This window comes from Coccinella septempunctata, chromosome 2 (genome assembly GCF_907165205.1).
Source record: "Coccinella septempunctata chromosome 2, icCocSept1.1, whole genome shotgun sequence".
Lineage (NCBI taxonomy): Eukaryota > Metazoa > Arthropoda > Insecta > Coleoptera > Coccinellidae > Coccinella > Coccinella septempunctata.
Genome location: NC_058190.1, coordinates 24895140 through 24912561, shown reverse-complemented (window position 1 = coordinate 24912561; position 17422 = coordinate 24895140). Strand labels below are relative to the sequence as shown.

Sequence of the window (17422 nt, the reverse complement as noted above, 5' to 3'; positions counted from 1 at the left end):
ATTGTTGAAAAGAGATCTGTGAATGTTCCGGAACAGGGTTGGTCGTTGTTTTCAGGAGTAAAAATGATTTCTACGATTTCCGGCTGTATTATATCAAGGACGTACCAAGAGGAGGACTCCTCAAAATTTTGTAACATTTTTCCATTCATCATCTCGTAATTCGAAGAAAAAAATAATGAATATTTGGTTGTGATTGAATTTTAGATAATAGTTTCAATATTTCCAACTCCACTCAAGAAATCAAAGCAGAATTTTGGAATTGTGGTACAACATCTGGAGTACTGGAGACCAGGGTCGTCAGACACAATAAAGTGCGTCCTTGGATTGATTCTGGGGTGTTGAAGATGGCCCGACGAAAGAGATCATTATGGCAGAGGTATCTCCGCACCCGTTCCGACAGAGATTACCAGGCTCATCGTTCATACTCAAACCACCTGTCAACTTATATACACCAAGCAAAGCTCGAATATGAGAGGAAAATTGCATCTTCAGGAAACAGGAAAAGGTTTTTCAAGTACCTACGATCCTCCATGAGCGGCAAGGTTGGCATTCCATTGATCCGCAACGGTTCTGGTGAGATGTGTGGTAGCCATTTGGAAGTCGCGGATGTGCTGGCTGAGACATTTTCATCCTCATTCTCCACAGAGCCGGATGGTCCGTTCCCTGAAGTCCAGATCCCCCATTGTGCTGCTGAAATATCTGAAGTCGAAATAGACGAGGAATTAGTGAAAAAATATCTCCTGCAGGTTAGAGTGGACTCAGCTCCTGGTATCGACGGCATAACTTCTCGACTGCTGCTGCATTGTGCCGACTCACTAGCGGCACCCTTGAGCATGATATTTTCAAGTTCCCTGAAGGCTTCCAAACTTCCCTCCGACTGGTTCCATAACTCCTATTTTTAAAAAAGGAGACAAGTTCTCTCCTTTGAATTATCGGCCCATCTCTTTGCTTTCGACAGTGGCGAAGGTATTGGAAAGAATATTGTGCGATCACATCGTTCGGTTTGCATCGGAACACGATATAATCCCCAAGGAACAACACGGCTTCACACCAGGACGTTCTACATTGACAAACATGATGCACTGTGTGGACGATTGGACGAGAGCATGGGATGCGGGTTTTCCGGTGGATGTGCTGTATCTGGATTTCTCCAGAGCCTTTGACAGAGTCCCACACCGACGTCTGCTACATAAGCTTCGACATCTTGGTATCACAGGCAGAATATTGACTTGGATAGGGGCCTTCTTGTCCAACCGCTCATTTCGACTAAGAGTGGACAAATCGTTCTCTACGAAGGATAACTTTGTCACTTCTGGAGTCCCCCAGGGCTCTGTCCTTGGTCCATTGCTGTTTTTGCTGTACACCTCTGACCTCCCTCGTCTGATTCGCTCAAGTTGCTCACTATTTGCGGATGATACAAAAGTCTACAACTTTCCGCTGAGTCACTCGAACATTCTGCAGCGTGATCTCAATACAATCTCTGCTTGGTGCAGGGATTGGCTCCTTCCCCTGAATGTTGATAAATGTTGTGTACTGCATATTGGGAGGAACAATCCTCGTAGATCGTATGACATCGATGGAACAACTTTGAAGGATGTAGCTAGTCATTGCGATCTTGGACTCACAGTGACTGGGGATCTGCGGTGGTCTGAGCATGTCTCTAACATCTGTGCTAAAGCCAGGCGAACAACCTATGCTCTACAGAAAACTTTCAGGGGGAGTGATGTGGCCACGGTTCGGATGCTCTATACCATGTATGTAAGACCAATCCTCGAATACTTGGGTCCAGTATGGTGGCCTTCTACCAAGGGTGATGAGGACCTACTCGAGTCGGTCCAGCGCTGGAACACTCGTATTCCGTATCGTGGATATCGTCCCTCCTACGAACACCGCCTTCGCATTTTCAACCTTCCTTCATTCGGAGATCGGCGTGAAAGAGGAGATTTGATTATCACCTACCGATCGCTCCACGGCCATTTTGGAGAAGATTTCTGCCGCATGTTCGAGAGAAACACGAACAACTTGAGAGGCCATAACTACAAACTGCGTAAAGAAAAGTTTCGGACAACACAGCGCCAGAGTTTCCTGTCTAACCGGGTTTTCGATTCTTGGAATCGTTTGCCTGTAGATGTGGTGGGGGCCGAGTCTGTGAATGGGTTCAAGAACTCTTTTGATGGGTGGACTGGTGGTGGGGCGAATGTGTGATTTTGTTTTTCTTTTTTTCGTTTTTTTTTTTATTTGTATTCAGCTAAGTTTCAGCATGTGAACGCTTTATATTTTCTTCTATTTCTGAGTTTATAGGTTAGACCTAAATTCTTATTGTATAAATAATAATAATAATAATAATAATAATAAAACACTACGTGATGCTCAGCTAGCTGATATAACTGTGGTAGGAATTTTAGACGACATTGACTTGTTTTATCCAGTTATAAAACGTGCTTTATCAATTTTAGCTAATATACCAGCTCCTATACCGACTCGGTGGAACGTTACTTCTATAACTAATAACTTGTCTTAGAATCACTAAGCAAGCAAGCACACAAGCAAAATAATGGACTCTGCTTTTTGAGCGTTCATCAGGATTTCGTTGAGAGCAAAAGAAAAGGCATAGAAAAAAAATTTTGGAAAAATTTTCTCAAAATCCCAGGAGAATGCTGATATATAGTATGATGCTCAAATTCGGAATAAAAAATTCTGTTCTGAATTTCTAATTAAGTAAGGTTCAAATAAAGAAGCTATTTTAAAGGAAGGGTTTCTGTTTGCTGGTTCTCATTAATCATAATTTTAATTGAATTATACTCACCTTTATACTGGAAATAACCTATATATACACTCACAGGCAAAATGATAGATCCACTCAATAATTCGAAGTTTTTTCATTTATAAATGTGTTGTTTTGAGTCCGATTTTACTGATTTTTTGTAGGCGAGTTTCTATGAAATCTTCATCTACAGCAGTTTTGAATTTCTAGAAAATTAGGCGTACGTCATTTTATACTGGGTGAAACGAAATCTCTTTTCCTACTCCCTACTCTAACTTTAAGACCACCTGTGGAGAGTTCCTACGAAGGCGCAGAAGGGCCACATAATATTTTAAAAATATTTTTCCTCAAATTCCGACTTTGCAGTCGGAATTTTGTTAAATTCCGTCCGAAATTCCGACTGCAAAGTCGGAATTTGAGGAAAAATATTTTTAAAATTTATGTGGCCCTTCTACGCCTCCGTAAGTTCCAGTTGTTCTGTCTTGTGATTTATTATTTATTGTTTCATCATCAAGGACATCCAGACACATCTTTTCTCAACAATGTCATATTTTTCATAACAATAGCTTAATTTTAATGGAATCTTCCATATAGGGTTTTCAGCAAATTATTACATTTCAAAATTTCTTTATTGTTATAACTGCAGGTTTGGTTAAGTACTGCTGAAGGGGTATACAAATAACATTTGTACCGTATGGGAAAGAAGACAATTCACTCAGCCAACTTCAATAATTTCGTTCTCCCGTAACCGCCAGAGCGGCAAAAACATAAACTACCTATTGGTACATATTTTAGGGGACAAAAAATCTGTATTCTGAAAGCAGCGATCGTTCTCCTTCTCTCTATTCTCCATAATATCACCTGTATGCGCAGTCGCTCAAAATACATAATAATTCAGTTTCTACCCTCCATAAATATAATTAATATACAAAGATATAAGTAATATCTTTGGTAATATGTACGGTTAATATATTAATAGTTGAGGATATGGAGAACGATCGCTGCTTGCAGACCATAGATTTTTTATTCCCCAAGTCATGTACCAGTAGATAAATCATTTTTTATCCAATATATGTGCCAGCAGTGTCGCTGGACGTACAGTGACTCTATCAAACACAGTGGCCACAATTGTGTTCTCGTTTTTCATCGTTTTAGCAAGAATATGGCGGATTTGGTCACATGTCGTGACGTGAGCCAATCCGCATTCCGAATTAGAGATAATAGCTTTGAAATCTGTGCTTCTAAGCCGCCATATTCTTGCTAAATTTCCAATTGCCGCCATTGTGTTTGATAGAGTCACTGTAGCTAGACGGAAATAAATTTTGATTCAAACTAGTTAAAGTTGGCTGAATTTTTCAACAGTGGTGACAGATTTTATGATTATTTTACAAATTATCCATTCTTTTATGCAAATGCTCAATTATCTTAGAGTCCGTAGGAGTTGTTTACTGACACTGACCGAACGGAATGAGAGACTTTCAGGAAATTCACGCCAGATACTCGTCTTCGAAGTACCGCAGGTAAAAGGAAAAGGTAAAATCTTTTTTTAATACATTCCTATTGAATATATTTGTACATAAAATATATAACACATATTACATATATTCTTGATTACTTATGGATTATTTAATTTAAGTCAGTAAATTTATTTTTTAATACATATATTCATTTCGGAGTACATTTTTCAGAAGAAAATGGGAGCAATCCTTGTTACAAGAATTGAATCTAAATGAATTTGTCTGTTATTGAAAACAAAATTTTATCGATGTGGATCGATGTGGACTAATTCGATCAGTCCAATTAACAGTACCCACTAACGAATTCAATTTTATCGAGTGACTATCTTTACAACTACATACATATTATGATATATCATTGATTGAGAATTAAAAAGAGCTGTCAGTTGAAGCCAAACAAACATGGGGGTGCCATTTGAAAAACAAAAGTTAGGGGTGGTTTCTCGGGGGTTGTTTGTCAGGCGGTGGATTTTGCTATGCTGCATGAAAGAGCGTATGGTCTCCTACGACAAGTATTTTTTTCAATTTTTTTTTTCCGCAGGTAACTGAGATATCTGCTGGCCTAAAAGCTCTGGGACACCCGGTATACTGTATATACTATACACCAACTATACTGTGGTATTAATTTGGTATTACCAAAGAGGTACCTCCATGGGTATTACCAAAGATCATTGAACTCTATGGGTTCCCATAGAGTTCAATGATAAAGATTAACTTCCCCTCTTTGGTACTACGCTCCGCGTTCCAACCAAAGTTTAACAACACAGAACATCAAATTATAAATTTCTGTTGTCAAGAAACTGCCGTTGCTACGATATTTTATGGAAGCTCCGTACTCGACTGCAAAACATCCAATTTGCCTACACACGTAACGATTAATCGTTACTGCGGCAGCTCCGGTATATATCGTCAAAGAGATCTTTGATATCGTACTGCATGGAGTACGAAAAATTGTTACGTGAGTAGACCTTTTTAGCAAAGAGGATTAATCTTTGGTTTTAGCATAGAAGGAATCTATGGCCAGGTCATAGAGAAAGTTATAAGAAGAAAAGCTGAAGTTAACCTCGAAATGATCAAATGTCAAATGAGTGTAAAGTAAACATGAGCTGTTGTCTCTGCATGAGCTAGTTTAAAATTGTGAGCAGCTTTCTCTGATTGTGAGTGTATTTACAGAGACACTGGTATTAACTTCGAGGTGGTAATTCTTATGAGGCTCCAGTTTACTTTGACGCTCTAAAGCAAACAACTACCCGCTTATGAATATTCTAGAAATGTCACCACATAACTTTGAGCCTTTGAAATCAATATCTTGTAAGAGATTATCGTGATAACCGGCTACCTGATTGTTCACAAAGCAGTATCATGGGTAAGTTCATATGAATTGAATAATTTGTTCAATTTAACATTTTAGTGCGGAATCGAAGCAAGATTTATGAATCGGTTGTACGAGCTTTGATTCAATTCCAAGTGCTGGTAGGAATAATTCCATACTTAGCCTTGAGAATTGCAGAAAGACTAAACTAATACCCTTCTCTTCTAAAAAAAGCACCCTGAATTTGTCTACATCTAGCATTTGCCTTGTTTTCCATTTCAATATCGAGTTCAGTGGTTTGTCCCACAAAGATGCACAAGGTTAAAAACAGTGCTAACAAACAATAAAATAATTTCTGAGTGACTTAATCCAAGATAATCCAATGAAAAACCGAAAAGAATGAAAGAAAGCTTTATTTTTGAGATGAAAAATATACACTATGAAACCTGAACGATAGCCTTATAGCAAGTGCATTATTTTTCAGCAAGATCTGATATTTTCTGGTGGACAATGCTTTTCCCTACACCATTATTTGGAGATGACATCAAATCAAGTAGTTAATTTCATTTGGTAAGTTAAATAGATTCCAAAATTTTTTTGGTAAAATTCATTTTTATTTGTTTTTCCTCTTTATTTCTCTAAACTTTCAATTGGAGTAGTGCTGCATTCTTCAGATTTAAAACTCTTTGAGTGACTTGCCTGTGTATCGTTACTCAAGCTTGCTAATTGAATTTTGAAAAAAAAAGTTTTTTGAAACATGAGCGTTGGTAAAGAAGAAAAAGATTTTAGAGGCACCTATGAACTTCTTTTGGCTGTAATAGGGTGGGAGTGGTTGTTAGTGTTATTTTTGAATTATATTTGTTATTTTTATATTCATTCAACTACAGAGCTGCTGGAATGCATCCACAACATCCTTTTTTGTTTTCAAATTACTTTTATTGCAATTCCACAATCCAATGAAGTATCAGGTGAATCGTAAACCAGAAGAAGCATTTGGACTTGAAAGTGCCTTTTTTTTAATTGAAAATTTGCGTTAACACTTCTTTACACTGATTAATGATGCTGGGGAAGTTCTTCAGGCCAGAACATTTTCAATCTTTAGTTGGTTGATCCATCCCAGTATGGGTTTTTAATTTGGTGGTTTGCGTGGTCTGTTATTCAATTGTTGTAGTTGGTGCACATATATTCAATTTTTCACTGATGTATGGAAGGAGCTTGTTGCTTTCAAGTTATGGGACTGAAATATCTGCATGATATTTATTTTCGATGATTCTTTGCATCAAATGCAGGGTGTATGTCTAAATAGGTTTCAGGATCATTTTGTACAGAAATGCCCCATTTTTGAATTATCCTATTAGCCATGAGATTATTATCTTCAATGGAAGATAATTTCAGCTGGACTGATGGTTCTACTGTAAACCGAAATCAATCGCCGAAGTATAAACATATAAATCATATAGTGTGTTTTTCCACCTTTCCTTCTATAATACTATACACACTGATGGAAGAATTTATCAGTAAAAAAATAATACTTTACTTTATGTAATTGTCAGCTGTGTATGATCTCTGAAAACTAAAATGAATGTATTATTTTCCAGTTACACTTTGCAATAAATTTTAATTCTTACATGCCTCCATGTGATGAATTATGCTTCTTTAATGTCAAAAACTATATCTTCTTATTTAAAATCGTGTAATTCAGTTTTTCCATATGCATATACATCAGGCATGTTTTTTTTAGAGTATTGTGAAAAAACCTCTATTTTTAGTTTTGGCGAAAATTAGGATCATAAAGACAAAAACACACTAGAGTTGACCCGACCGACGCATTATTTGCCGTCAAGTTGTGCAAGGTTGACTGGAAAACAGTTCCCCATATTTTCGTGCTTAACCTTGGTCTGGTCTGCATCAACTAAGTGTGTTTCTGCCTTCAGACTACACAAACTGTTTGTTCTGAAATAATTCACTTAGTTTGCATTTTTACAGGTGAATTATGGATTGGTTGGTAAATGATCATCAATTGCTTATTGAAACAAATCTGGCAATGGCAACAGAAGTCAATCCTTGCAAAGGATGAGAAATAAAAAAATTGTTATGGAGCAATAAATATTGTCAAAAATATGAGAACATACAACCTTAATATTATAATGTAAGGAGAGAACATTTTTCTGTGAAGGTTATTGTAGATAGAAAGCTGCAGTTTTTACTAATTGATTTATTCTTTCTAATACTGAAAATTTCTTTCTACTCCCTCCTCTAGGAATCAACAAATGCAAAATAATATAAATCCTACTCTCCTTCTTGTGCAAAAGTCGGAGAACTAAATCTTTTTGATATGAAGTTCTTTTTCCTCCTCCTAAAGATGACTTGAGCATGATTGATTCTGTTTTATAGTGACGAAATTTTGTTATTCAAAAATCCTTCCTCAAATTTACTTTAAGAAGTATAATAATTATCAATTCGCCCTGAAAGAAAATATTTTTGGTAAAAAGAAAGCTCTTAAGTTGTTGGTATAACAACCCACAAAAACTTATTAACACCTTTCTGTTTTAATGAATGTGTCAATAAAATAGAGAAAATGAAGAACGCAGATAAACAGATACAAATTATGAAGGACTTCTTGCATATTGATAAACACATGCTTCCATCATTATTAGTAATTAAATCAAGAATACTGTTGGATTACTGGTTATACAGTTCCAGTGATCATGTACATAATCTCTATTATTTTCAAGTACCCATTTATTTTTTCAAATTATCCATCTGGGTTCTTGAAGGCAATTTGTATTCTTCAGGTGATGTTTAGAAAGATGAAATTTATATTTCTTATATTATGAAGTTGCTTATTTTCATTTAGGCATTGATTGCATTGAATCGTGTTTTTCTGAAGGTAGCTTAGACATTCTTGTACATACATATAGGGTGATCCATTGGGAAATGCACATACAGTAAGATATAATTACTGCTTTCTTTTGACTGTTTGAATGGCTCCTGAGCTGCTCTGGTGCATCTCACTCGAGCACCGACGTGTGAAGCATCCGAGCAGCTCGCTTTACCTTTCTCTGCCCTTTTGCACCAACCCAGAGGATGGTGAACGTCTTAACTTATGTTAAATTAAAGAAGGTTGGAATCGAAATAACACCCTTTACATCAATATTTTAAAATTTCATTTACAAATTTGAACAAACTGAAAAAAAGGAAAGAGACCAAATGTTGGTTTTCCTGCATACAAGTATATATCGATAATGAAGTGGCAGAAAATTTGAATTTCAGATTTACTTGATAAATCATGAACTCTTTCTTATTTTCCTAATCACTACATCCCAATTTTGATGAAATTGCATGTCCATTATGGAAAAAATTATTATTAATACCTTTGGTTCAAAATTTCCAAACGCCCTGTATGCGTAGGAATATTATTATAACATGTGTTCATTTTAAAGAAAGCATAACTTCATTTTAAACAAAACAACTTAGGAACAAATCTATATTTCAAAGCTTCAATAAAAAATGAAATGAAAAAATTATAATTGTCTTTATCTGTATCTCATTATTTTTTCAACTAGATTATGATCATTTCCTGGCTTTTCTGATGCATTCTCCACAAGCATAATAGAAGAGAGTAGTCTGTACACTGTGGGTAGTAGTTTATGAAGTAATTAATATATTTTAGGTTTATAATTACAGCAATTTGGGATATCAATTGAATTTAACAATACATGGGTATACACTTCTTCATTTTTATCATCAAGAAGAGTTGAGAAATGATCATGCTCTTGTTCTAGCTGAAAAATGTTCAAACTTTTAAAATTCCAAATCTAGATTTGTTGCAATTTTTGTTTGAAATAAAGTAATGCTTCTTTCATAATGAGCAATTTTTCTCATTCTTATATTTTTTTCAAATTAATGCAAAGTTAGTCCTTGAATATATGTAAAACATTTGTCCCCAATAGGTAAATGCTGTCTCGTTTTTCAATGAGATTGTGATTCAGAAATTAGCAGGATTTAGTATAAGATAAGCTAGAAAAGTATAATTTGGAGGAAACAAATAATTTAAATTTTTTGTCACCCCATTGTTGAAATATCCAGATTTGACTAAGCTAATAAGTGAAAAGTTTGTATGCAGGAACATGTGATACATTTAGTCTCACGAATTTTTTTCTGCTATTTCCAAATTACAAAAATTTGGTGGTGGTGGTGGTTCATACATCATAAATAAGTTGAAGTGGGATAATTGCAATCACAAAAAAGCATAGTGACTTTTATTACTTAGAATTTATAAAAATTCGTTTGTTTTTTCGTTTCACGGTTCTGGGGTTCATTACATCTGATTTTCTATGGTGGACCATGATTACACCACTCTTGTCCTTGATCAAACGTAGGATTGTTTGTTTTCATTTAACCATAAATGAATAGTTGCACTTTCAAATTTTTATACTCGGCAACTGTTTTTTATGGCCAATATGTTTTCTGCAATTCATTCATGTAAACTATAAAGGATACTGGCACTGCCACCTTATGTGAGTCCAAGCCCATTGCTAGTAGTTTGGATCTCATGATTTTACCATTTATTAATTTTATATCCTAAAGTTCAGCTTTAGTGGGGAGTTGGAAGAAAATTATTCGTTCAAGGCAAAAGAAAAGAACCATGATGAATGATGTTTTTCAGAAGACCTTAAATAAAATTGTTCTATTTGTCATTTTATCTGGAGATAGAAAGAGTACATTGATTTGTGAAGGCGGTTCTTTCACTTGAATTCAAATCTCAGTCAGCTTCTCATTTATTTCCATATAATGAGATTGATCATGTAAAATTTCAATCAATGATTCAATAATTTTGGTTTGAACCACTAAGCTATATCTTGTACTACTCTCTTTCTGTTAAAAGACGTGAACAACTGCGAACTTCTTAGTTCATTCAATAATATAAATATGACATAATAGAGCATACTTGAGGGTTGGACGCATGAGTGTTTGTCTTTATATGGTAAAAATTGAATGAAGACTTCTTTTCATCCATGAGTAGCTGATCAACCCTTATTTGAATCCCTAGGGTTGCAATTAAAATATTCTTCTTAATGAAACTATACTTTTTCATCAATGTACCAGATAAATGTACTTCTTTCATAACTTGAATCATTCTTCAGTTCGAAGTTATGCTTAACGCACAATCGTATTCAAAAGTTTGGTTTGGGTTTGGGTTATTCCAACTAAAACTAAAATTGGCTTGCAACCTTGCAAGGAATCATTCGAAAACTCCCGCGCTATGCTTTGATTCATAGAGTTTCTTCTTACATCACAACAGCCTTAGGGGCGTACGTCTTAACCATCCGCTGTTTTTTATTTATGTAAATATATGATTTTTATATTTAGTATATCTAACTTTTCGTCTCATTAAATGACTGCATTTCAAAGAGAGGTAATGGCAAGGAGTAGATTTAGAAAGATCGGTATCTTTCATAGTAGCCTGTCTTCGACTAGAACTTGATAACATTTAAATTCAGCAATTTGGTTAGTTCATCACTACATTCTTTGGCGCCTAAATTGATATATATGAATAGGAATATTTTAGAATAAAATATGTGGAGCCATTCGTAATCTTACAAATATCTTCTTCACTCTGTATAGAATTCTATGGAAATGAAACTACAATTCCCGCGCCGAGTTTTGATTGGTCAACAATTGTTTTCGCAGAACGTTTCCGCCATCAACGGATTTTTAGTTTCCGTCCGCCAGAGCTGAGGCAATTCTTGGAAGTTGCGAGGTGCAAGTGCTGCTATGGTGCTAGTATGTGAGACGCTCAGTTGTTTTTTGTGGAAGACGAAAATATTGGTGAGTGTTAATGTTATCCTAATATAGAAATTAATACTATCGGAATGATAAATTTTTCAGAATACTCGAGAAAAATGTTTCATCACCAACAATTTATCCTACATCAGAAAAGTTATTTTCGAACCTCAGCGTAGCTACTTGTCCGACATTTTTTTATATCTGAATTATCACAACTAGGTGAACTAGGTAGTTGAAACACAAATTTTCAAATTTTGTTGCGAATCAGCAATTTCCTGATTGTTCCCAAGTAGAAAGACAGAAAAGTTGATATATTTTGCGAAATGTAATTGAGTTTTGAATTTCCAACTGAGGTTGCCTTCTCCATTATTTGAAAACAAGCAACCGACGATTGACGATTTTCCATTTGAAAACCCGAATGTTGAAATATTCTTTCTACCACCTATTTTAATGGTAAAAAATTTCAAAATGTTTTGGGGGAGTCTTCATTTTTGCAGTTCTTGAGATATACCTCCCAATACTCATGTTACGAAGACGAAACTCGTTAAGAAAACGATGTGTAAATAATATTATGAATATTATCGTTCCTCTTCGTCTCATTGAACGATTGAACCTCTACTCTGTAATCTGTGACCTTCTCATTGCAAAGAGTTGATTGCTCCTTGTAAGGGGTATGTAGATCCAAATCGTACTTTTTAGGTCGGTTACCGAGTCTGTCTCAGACATTCTGTCTATGACTTAAAATGCCATGACTATTACCCGATCACATTTAAATTAAGCAATTTGGTTAGTTCATCATCACATTTTTTGACGCTTGAATTTCTTCATTAGAAAATAGCAGAGCTAAACCATTTAGAATATGTGGAGCCATTCTTATATGATCTTATAAATATTTTTCTTCTTCTTCACTCTTTATAGAATTCTATGGAAGTGAAACTACAATTCCCGCGCTGATTTTGGATTGGTCAACAATTGTTTTCGCAGAACGTTTCCGCCATCAACGGATTTTTGGCTTCCGCCTTCTTCTACGCTTGGGTCTTGGATCGTTTGGGAGTAACGGGTTGCAAGTGCTAGTATGGGGACCTCCAATTGTTTTTTGTGCAGGGTGAAGGCGAAAATATTGGTGAGTGTTGATGTTATATAATATAGAAATTATTACAAGTGGAAAGATAAATTTTTCACTAAACTATTTCCTCACCAACAAATTATCTAACATCAAAATAGTTATTTTCCAACTTCAGCGAAGCTACATGTCCGACATTTTTTTATTTCTGAGTTCTGACAACTTGTCGAAACACCAATTTTTGTGTTCTTGTTCCGAATCTGTTAGTAGCTATTTCGTGATTGATCCGAAGTGAAAACCCAAAAAAAGTTGGTATGTATATTTTGCGAAATGTAATTGAGTATTGTCACGTTGGAACTTCCAACTGAGATTGCCGTCTCCATTATTTGAAAACTGGGAACAGAAGATTGAAAACCTCGGATTTTGCATCTGAAAACCCGCAAATGTTGAAATATTCTTTCAACTACCTATTTAAATAGAAAAAAATTCGAAAATGTTTCGGAGGAGTCTAAATTTTTTCAGTTTCAACTTCGGCAAGCTTTTAGTTTAGGAGATATGAATTTTTGAAAATTGAAATTCCTCCTGCTAAATTTGACATAGTCAAATATGAAGGGTATTTTCCATAGACCTATTGAACACATAATTATGATAATTATAATAAATATGTCTATGGTATTTTCATGTTTTGATGGTTGACCCTTGAACCATAGAATATTAGGATAACATTAATAGAAAAAGTACTTTTTCTTATTTTTTTCAGTTCTAAATAGAAAAAAAAACATTTTTACATGAATTTTAATTTTTCCTCAACATTATACATATAATGAAAATGAAACACGCTGTTAAATCATCTATCATAGGTTAGGTTATCGTTATTTCATTTTCATTCAAACTTCTGCAAAAAAGTTGAGTTCTTTGAACAGAATCTCTTATTGGCATTTTTTTTGCTAACATTTGCCGTTCATTGATTGAACGTTGCCCGGAGAATACCACGTGGAGGTTGTTAGCTTATTCTCCATACTCTTCAAAACTCGATGAGCTATCATCAGAGCCTCGTCTCAAAAAGACGATTCAATTGTCACTGCTTGGCCTGTTTATAGGGTAAGCAGCCTGGATGGCTTCCAACAGAGATTGGAACAGGTCTTTGTTGATTTTGCGGCAATGCCTTCGCCATAAATACTCGCAAAGACGATCAGCGAAGTCATCGTCACAAAACCTGCTCCTTTTCCTAAAATAGTCTTTTGCAGGTCTCCAGGTGGCCTCAATTTTTTGCGTATGAGTACCATCTACAGCTGAAATATTGAAACTATCAATATATGATTCTGATTAGAGTGTAATTCCTGTAGGTCTCTGTCAAAATATACATGATTTTCAAGTTACTCAAATTGCAGATGTGTGAACTTACCAACAAACCTATGTTCTGGGTCGCTGTAGTTTACCCCTTTTATATATGTAATTATAATCTCGTAACGTCGATAGGCCATTATATGCTCTCCAAGAATCCGTGTGGATCTCGGTACCTGGAAAGACAAATTTTTTAATTTCATTCTGGAGAGTTTCGGTGTCCCTCTGCTCCACCACGACCATCCTCACATCTTCGGTACTGGAGTCTATCATCCCCAGCACCCAATGGCCCTCCAAAACTCTGCCCCTATTCCTATGTCCAAATAGACTTTCATCTATTTGGACAATGTGTCCTGGTCTTCCAATAGGTGGAAGGTTCTCAATCATTTCAGAGAAATGATCGACAGCCATTTCTCTGCAGTATTTATACCTGCATAGCATTCAAATTCATGAGTACATACTTATCTAACAGATATCGCCCATTGAATCACTTGATTGCCCGTTTTTTCTAATTTTTGAAATAAGGTTGAAAATACAATAAAATTAATTAATTATTGCAAAATCATACCATGCCGCTATGGTGTTAGAGCTTATCTTCTCATTGGGGTCAGAAGAATTTTTCAAAACTCCAATATGATGCATCACCCTCTCATAAGGCATATCTTCCGTGAAGAAATACATCAAGCTGTAATGATATAATATTTCAATCAACCAATATCGAAAGAAGGAAAAAACTAAGAAATTACGCAAACACAAGGTGCTTCTCCAATTTGCACTCGGCAAAAAAGGATCCGGTAGCACCAGATGAAGATTTTCCGCATCTATTTTGGTGCACCGGAATTTCTCACAAACCCCATCGTTGTAGAGCGTCATGGCTCTTCTCCGATGAATCGGACAATTAAGAGATTGTGGCAATAATCCACAATCTCTCATTATCGTCACAGCTTCCTGAGCCGTCCTGGGCACTTTAAAGTAACTCCACTTTCTCTCCATCGTTTTGAAAATTCAAATTCAATTAAATTCCCAACTGCGTCGTCTCAAAACGAGATCAGCATATATTATCAGGGATCGATGGAAATCGAAATAAGGTTAGGGTAGGCAATGAACCATAGAAACATTACAACGAATTGAATTTTATTCTATATTCCTCAACATATAACCTAGAAATATTCAATCAAGTTGTCAGAATATATGGAAAATAAACAAATTTTCAAAAATTCATATCTCCTAAACTAAGAGCTTGCCGAAGTTGAGACTGGTACCAATCGATTTTTCATGAAAAACTGCATATATAAAAAAATACCCTCAAAATCGGTCACTGTCCGTAAAGTAAAGTTCTACCCTCGTAAAGAAAACGTAAACAGATAGGTATGTAGATCCAAATCGTAATTTTTAGATCGGCTATCAGGGCCTGTCTCAGACAGACTGACTAAAAATGCCATCACTAGGACCTGATAACATTCAAATTAAGCAATTTGGTAAGTCCATCATTACATTTTTTGACGCTTGAATTTTTTAATTAGAAAATAGAGCTAAACCATTCAGAATATAACGTGCGTTCAAAAAAATTCGTCGTCAAGTAGGCAATGGAATTTTGAACGTCGATATTTCGTGCGTAAACGTAATTCTTAGCTCGTGCTATACTATTTTCCAGGTGAACTGTCATTTAAGCATTTTGGATTGTTGTTGAATTAAAATTATCAGCAAATTATAAAGATGGTTTTCACGGACGTGTAAAAAGCCTTTATTATTCAATCCTACTACAAAATTGGAAAGAAAATTGAATGAGAATGGAAATATTCTGTTCCGGCGACTTCATAGAAGCCTATGTTGCTGTAGATTATCAAGTATGAATTTTTCCATTGAACTGTTTTGCGATGTGTTGACGAAACAGGTATGTTCAAACAAAAAAGGAAGTGGTCGACCAAAGAAGAAAACTCCAGAGTTCAGCAATAATGAAAACATCATTACAGAAGCTCGACAAACCTCTGTTCAAGTTTTATCTCAAGTGGCTGGAGTATCCGTTGGCATATGCCACCCGATTTTGAAAAAAAGATATCCATTTATTTCCATAAAGATTGACATGTTATCAGAAAACTGAAAAGGTTGTGATTACCTAACCTTGTAGCATCCAAGAAAAATTGGAGTTCAGTATGCAGTCAAAAGCAAAATGTGGACCTACTTTCTTTTATGGAACTTTAATAGCAGAACGTTATGAAGGAGAAAACATCATGCCTTTTTATAGCTGAGTTGAATTTTAATAAACTGTCCAATAGCTATTTTCATGTAATTCAGTTCTTTTGGTTTAGGCCCGGTACTTTCACGTGCGAATAAATAAATTTATTCGCATTTATTAAGTCTTATCCGTAAGATTAGTAAAAATGCAGTCTTTTCACTTTCAGATAGTGTTATTCATCGAATAAATCTGTCATTGAAACTTAATTAGAAGAGTTTATTTGTCATAGATCGAATGTCGGTACGTCATTATTGGTTGAATAAAATTTATTCGAAGGTGAAAGTACCGGGCCTGAGTCATGGATTTTCAGTAATGACTGAATCAATTCAATATTTATAGAGAATTAAGAAACATATTATTGAGATTCTTACTGTGATTTATTCATATGACTGAAGTAGCTAGAACCTTCTTACAAAAAAAACATAATACCACGATCAATTCAAGATACATGTCTCTTACATATGAAAATAGTGGACGGTTGAAATTTTTACGAAGAATTTTTCTAACCGCCTCAGATTGTTTGGATTCTTGTCATCTTACTCAATGAAAGGAATGCTTTTCGCACGTTGGGTGAAATTTACATGTTACTTTTTCCAAAAAGTGCCTTTCCTTACAAAATTACGATATATAGGTTAAGGTCATCATTGTTTACATTTTGGGAAGATGAAGTAATTCAAGGAAAGACATACGTTCAGCCACCGAACACCAACCTTCAAAATTTCATAGCCTACTTGACGACGAATTTTTTTGAACGCACGTTATGTGGAGCCATTCGTATATGATCTTATAAATATCCCTTCTTCTTCATTCTTTATAGAATTCTATGGAAGTGAAACTACAATTCCCGAGCTGATTTTGGATTGGTCAACAATTGTTTTCTCAGTACGTTTCCTCCATCAACGGATTTTTAGCTTCGGCCTTCTTCTACGCTTGGGAGTTACGAGTTGCAAGTGCTAGTATGAGGGACGTCCAATTGTTTTTTGTTCAGGGTAAAGGCGAAAATATTGGTGAGTGTTGTTATCCGGTAATTATGCAGTTTTAAAAGAATTGTGATACGTCATTGCTTTTCCTGCTAAAAAATGCTTTCATTTCGTTGAAAACGTTGATTTTATTCATTGTTTACATCCGTCGTAACCGCCATGATATTTCGACCCACGAAGTGTCATACGTCGCACAGTATGCAACGTTGTCAAGTCTCGAATCAGGTTGTCAGTGGATTCCTTTCGAACTGTTGAGGTAGGAAAATCCCATCTTCGTTTGCTTTTCTAATATATAAATGAATTTATTGCATTTATCAGGTATTACTGAATAGCTTGATAATGAAACATTTGACGTATAGGAAACTCGGAAAAGAGTTTTTGTGCTAACGAATTGAACCATAAATAATAAATATATA

At 35.3% G+C, this 17422-nt stretch overlaps 1 long non-coding RNA gene across 1 annotated transcript; it reads left to right on the top strand.

The window, feature by feature from the left end:
* The first annotated feature begins 5336 nt into the window (after positions 1–5336).
* On the top strand, positions 5337–16988 carry LOC123306765. Its single transcript, XR_006536955.1, has 6 exons — positions 5337–5647; positions 6078–6163; positions 7580–7742; positions 11222–11425; positions 12302–12506; positions 16844–16988. It is a non-coding gene; the product is annotated as an uncharacterized LOC123306765 (long non-coding RNA).
* The last annotated feature ends 434 nt before the right edge of the window (positions 16989–17422 follow it).